We start from the raw sequence: 6,000 nt of genomic DNA, 5'->3' as shown, positions 1-6,000 counted from the left end.
CTGGAGGTGGGAGGGTATGGGAAGTGTTCTGCAAGGTATTTCAGGCTTCTTATCTTCTCTGATTCATTTAGCTACTGCCTGCAAAGTTTCCACTGGAATCTAGGGAAATGGTCTGATCCCTCATCGCCTTCCTCCATATACAGCTGCCTACCCGTTAGCCTAATCCCAGCCATTTGTCAGTCACGATGCTCTATCATACTGGCCCCAGCAAACTTTCTGGTTTCACTAAGAAATAAATAGGAAGGGCAGGCCCACTGGGTCCAGGATAGTGCCCTACAAGGAGACCTTTCTTCAAAATGAAATCCATACCTGGGTTCAGGCCGCATTGCTTCTGCTCCCAGGACCCGAGAGCAACCTCAATCACCTCACAAGTGGGAATGACAACGCCTGCCTCCTTCACTGAGATAGAGGTACAAAAAAATTACATGTGTGAAAGAAATAGAATGCTTGTACAGATCTTGACAAATGTGAGTTTACATAAATCCTATTAAAAGAACATTGTGCAAGAAGCTTTTCTGTCTTGTATATAAATTATCCTCTCTCAGAAAAGAAGTGCAGCTGACGGGACTCACTTATTAATTTTATTATTTAAAAAACACACGTGCTGGGCGCGGTGGCTTTACCCAGCATGTTGGAAGGCCAAGGTGGGCGGATCACTTGAGGTCAGGAGTTTGAGACTAGCCTGGCCAATATGGTGAAACCCTGTCTCTGCTAAAAATGTAAAAATTAGCTGGGCATGGTGTCGTGTGCCTCTAGTCCCAGCTACTTGGGAGGTTGAAGCACGAGAATCACTTGAACCCAGGAGGCAGATGCAGGAGTCGGGATGGTGCCACTTACTCCAGCCTGAGTGACAGAGCAAGATTCTGTCTCAAAAAATAAATAAATAAATAAATAAAATAAAAATTAGAAAACGCTATTGGAGCCAGCCGTGGTGGCTCCCAGCACTTTGGGAGGCCGAGGTGGGCAGATTGCCTGAGCTCAGGAGTTCGAGGTCAGCCTGGGCAACATGGTGAAACCCTGTCTCTACTAAAAATACAAAAATTAGCCAGGCATAGTGGCAGGTGCCTGTAATCCCAGCTACTCAAGAGGCTGAGGCAGAAGAATTGCTTAAACCGGGGAGGTGGAGGTTGCAGTGCGCAGAGATCATGCAGCTGCACTCCAGCCTAGGCAACAAGAGCAAAACTGGGTCTAAAAAAAAAAAAAAAAGCTTGCAAAGAAGGCCCAGTGCAGTGGCTCATGCCTGTAACCCCAGCACTGTGGGAGGCCTAGGCAGGTGGATCACTTGAGGTCAGGAGTTCGAGACCAACCTGGCCGAAATGGTGAAACCTTCTCTCCACTAAAAATACAAAAACTAGCTGGGCATGGTGGCACAAGCCTGTAATCCCAGCTACTTGGGAGGCTGAGGCACGAGAATTACTTGAACCTGGGAGGTGGAGGTTGCAGTGAGCAGAGACTGTGCCACTGTACACTAGCCTGGGTGATACAGTGAGACTGTTAAAAAAAAAAAAAAAAGTATGCAAAGAAAAATGTGCATCAGGGTTTTGAGTCAAGAGCCCTGCTATTTTTTCTAACTGCCCAGGAAGGCACTCCTTGTCAAGGGAATTCTATTTATAAACGTTATATTCTCATGCTCTGCAGAAAACACAGGGCAGAAAGAGGTGAGAGGGTTCCAGGAAACCCTCTTTCTTGTCTCAGTTCTGTCCCTTGTTAGCTGTGTGACATTGGGTAAGTCACCCTTTGAGCTTCACTTTCCTAATCTGAAGGCCTCTAGCTTGCTCTCCCAGAAAGATCCACTTTTTTTTTCTACCTTAGAGTATAAACTTCAGTCAGTGCCCAAGCCCCTCAGCCCACTTCCCCAACCTCCCAGCTACCTTGGGGAGTGGGGCCAAATCTCCAGAGTTGGAGGAAAAGGTCCGTATTTGTTTTTTGTTTGTTTGTTTGAGACAGAGTTTCACTCCGTCACCCAGGCTGTAGTGCAGTGGCGCAATCTCGGCTCACTGCAACCTCCATCTCTTGGGTTCAAGTGGTTCTCCTGCTTCACCTTCCCGAGTAGCTGGGATTACAGGCATGTGTCACCATGCCCAGCTAATTTTTGTATTTTTAGTAGAGACAGGGTTTCACCATGTTGGCCACGTTGGTCTCAAACTCCTGATCTCAAGTGATCTGCCCACCTCGGCCTCCCAAAGTGCTGGGATTACAGGAGTGAGACACCATGCCCAGCCAGGTCTGTATTTCTTGACAGTGTTTCTTGATCAGAGGCCCTGTTTTCTCAGGACGATTGCTGTCCCAGGTTCCCAGGGTCTCTCACCTTCGTGTTCCCATGGAGGTGCTCACAGCTCTGATGTGGGAACCCCCAAGGTTCTCCTCTGTGGCCTAGGGAGTATCTAGGAATGGACTGCAATGCTCAGCACTGTGAGATAACTCCTGCCCAATAAGGAGTAGAGATGCCGTCGAGGTCTGGTTCCTGCAAGCCTTTTCGTAGTCCTGTCACTGATCTCAGCCAAGCTAAGGATGAAAGAGGGGCTTGTCTTACAGCGCCATCTGCTGGGCAAACCTGTGAGAGCTACTTCTTCTTGCTGCCATCTGGAGAACACTGAGATTTCGGAGGATTTGGGTCCCAGAAGTTTTGTTTGTTTGAGATGGAGTCTCGCTCTGTCGCCCGGGGCTGGAGTGCAGTGGCGCGATCTCGGCTCACTGCAACTTCCATCTTCTGGGTTCAAGCGATTCTCCTGCCTCAGCCTCCTGAGTAGCTGGGACTACAGGCGCATGCCACCATGCCCAGCTAATTTTTGTATTTTTAGTAGAGACGGGGTTTCGCCATGTTGGTCAGGCTGGTCTCAAACTTCTGACTTCGTGATCCGCCCACCTTGGCCTCCCAAAGTGCTAGGATTACAGGTGTGAGCCACCACGCCCAGCGGTTCCAGAAGTTTTTATCTTACCTGTTTCCCCAAGATAAATTAATTCTGGACTTTTCCAGCCATCTCTTAGGAGAGGATGTTCCAAGAGCCCTCCAACCTTCCAAACACAAGGCTGCTAGGAATGGTAAGCAGCTGAAACCAGTCTTCCAATCATTCCACCCAGAACCTGAGTCCTCACCTACTCACCCCACATATCCCCACCCCAGAACACCCTGTCACTCACTAAGAAGCTGTTGTCTGGAAGCAAGGGTATAGCCTCATCACTTCCAGAGTTTTCTTCTATCCTCAAGTTTGTTTGTTTGTTTGTTTTAGATGAGGGCTCACTGGCAGCCATGAGAGTAAAACACATATTTTCAATCTCTTAAAAATCAGGTGTCTGGACTGGCTGTGATGGCTCATACATGTAATCCTAGCACTTTGGGAGGCTGACTTGGGTGGATTGCTTGAGCCCAGGAGTTCAAGACCAGCCTGGGCAACATGGCAAAATCCTGTCTCTAAAAGAAACAAAAAATTAGCCAGGCATGATGGCATGTGCCTGTAGTCCCAGCTACCTGGAGGTTGAGGTTGCAGTGAGCCATGATCACGCCACCGTACTCCAACCTAGGCAACAGAGCAAAACTCTGTCCCTTAGGAAAAAAAAAAGGCTAGGTGTGGCGGCTCAATCCTGTAATCCCAGCACTTTGGGAGGCTGAGGCAGGCGGATCACTTGAGCCCAGGAGTTTGAGACTAGCCTGGACAACAAAGTGAGACCCCCATCTCCCTACCAAGAAAAAAAAAAAAAAAAGCAAGGCGTCGTGGTGTGCACCTATAGTCCAAGCTACACAGGGAGCTGAAGTAGGAGGATCACTTCTCCCCAGGAAGTCAAGGCTGCAGTGAACCGTATTCATGCCACTGCACTCCAGGCTGGGTGACAGAGCAAGACCCAGTCTCAAAAAAAAAAAAAAAAAAAAAAATCGGGTGTCTAGACAAAGAGAAATTGTGGATCTGGTCAAATGGAATCAGATCCCTCTTGCTACTTCTTTTTCTTTCATTTGAAGTGTATGTGTCTATTTTCAGAGTGGGGTATGTGAGAGTGATAAGAGGGCACTAAATATATAAGATATAAAGTGCACTTGTGTTTTTTTTGTTTGTTTTTTGTTTTTTTTTGAGACGGAGTTTCGCTCTTGTTGCCCAGGCTGGAGTGCAATGGTGCGATCTCAGCTCACTGCAACCTCCACCTCCCGGGTTCAAGCGATTCTCCTGCCTCAGCCTCCCAAGTAGCTGGAATTACAGGCACCTGCCACCATGCCCAGCTAATTTTTTTTTTTTTTTGTATTTTTAGTAGATACGGGGGTTTCACCATCTTGGCCAGGCTGGTCTTGAATTCCTGACCTTGTGATCCACCTGCCTCAGCCTCCCAAAGTGCTGGGATCACAGGCATGAGCTACCGCGCCCGGCTGACTTGTTATTTTTAAACATACTTTTCAGAACCTAAATATTCAGATCATTGTCCCTAACAAAATGGTCCTTTTGGAGGGCCTCTTTTGGAATGATTGCCTGCAATTATCTGAATTAATTCAAGCACCAACTCTTCAAATTCTGAGAGTGGACTTGATTTTTGCAAGCCGCTTGGTGAGTAAGATCAGCAATCAAGCTGGGTGGTACTGTTTTAGATAAAGAATGAGAAGTGACTGTAATGAAAATATTTCCTTTTGGGGGTCATAAATTGACCCTGAATTCCTGTTCTCTTCTTTAACCCAGGTTCCATGTTGCTAGCAGAGTTCCTGCCTCAAAACACAGAGCTGATATCACTTAACAGCTTGAAAATCTTCAGTGGCTCCCTACTACCTTCAAAACACAAGCCAAGTTCTTTACTGACTTTTTTTTTTTTTTTTTTTGAGATGGAATTTCGCTCTTGTTGCCCAGGCTGGAGTGTAATGGCGTGATCTTGGCTCACCGAAACCTCCGCCTCCCGGGTTCAAGTGATTCTCCTGCCTCAGCCTCCCGAGTAGCTGAGATTACAGGCATGCACCACCACGCCCTGCTAATTTTGTATTTTTAGTAGAGACAGGGTTTCTCCATGTTGGTCAGGCTGGTCTCCATCTCAGGTGATCCACCCACCTTGTCCTCCCAAAGTGCTTGGATTACAGGTGTGAGCCACGGTGCCTGGCCACAAGCCAAGTTCTTTAGCTCTGTGGTTGGGGTAAAGAAGAGCAAGCAATAGAGTCAGACCAGGATGGGTTTAAATCCCACCTAACAGCTCTGAGGCAAATTATTCAATCTCTCAGGCTCTCAGCTCTCTCATTTGTAAAAAGAAGGCTAACAGGCCAGGCGCGGTGTACCTAACACTTTGGGAGGCCAAAGTGGACAGATCGCTTGAGCTCAGGAGTTTGAGACCAGCCTGGGCAACATGGTGAGACCTCGTCTCTACTAAAATTTTTTTAAAAATTAGCTGGGTGTGGTGGTACATGCCTGTGGTCCCAGCTACTCAGGGGACAGAGGTAAGAGGATAGCTTGAGCCCCGGAGGTTGAGGCTGCAGTGAGCGTATCAATACCTACTTTGTTAGGTTGTTTTGAGGACAATGGTAATTTTAAGGTGTATATAATAGCAAACTCAATAAATAGCAGTCATTCTTCAGCGTGGCGTTCATTGCTCACTGTGACCCAGTTGCAACCTATCTAGAAGAAACCTCAGATCTCAACACACTCCATGCAGACACACACCATTCCAGCTACATTTGCCTACTTGAAATTTCTTAAACAATAGTGAGATTTTTTTTTTTTAGACAGAGTCTTGCTCTGTCCTCCAGGCTGGAGTGCAGTGGCATGATCTCAGCTCACAGCAGCCTCAGCCTCCTGGGCTCAAGTGATCCTTCCACCTCAGCCCACGGTGCCCCCCTCCCCCCAGTAGCTGGGACTACAGGCACACACCACTACACCCAGCTAATTTTTTTGATTTTTTGTTTGTTTGTTTGTTTGTAGAGGCATGGTTTTGCCATGTTGCCCAGGTTGGTCTCAAACTCCCAGACTCAAGCAACCTGCCTGTCTCACCCTTCCTAAGTGCTGAGATTACAGGCATGAGCCACCGCGCCCAGCCTAAATG

The sequence above is a fragment of the Symphalangus syndactylus genome, chromosome 20 (genome assembly GCF_028878055.3).
Source record: "Symphalangus syndactylus isolate Jambi chromosome 20, NHGRI_mSymSyn1-v2.1_pri, whole genome shotgun sequence".
NCBI classification, from domain to species: Eukaryota; Metazoa; Chordata; class Mammalia; order Primates; family Hylobatidae; genus Symphalangus; species Symphalangus syndactylus.
This window is presented reverse-complemented; position numbering follows the sequence as displayed.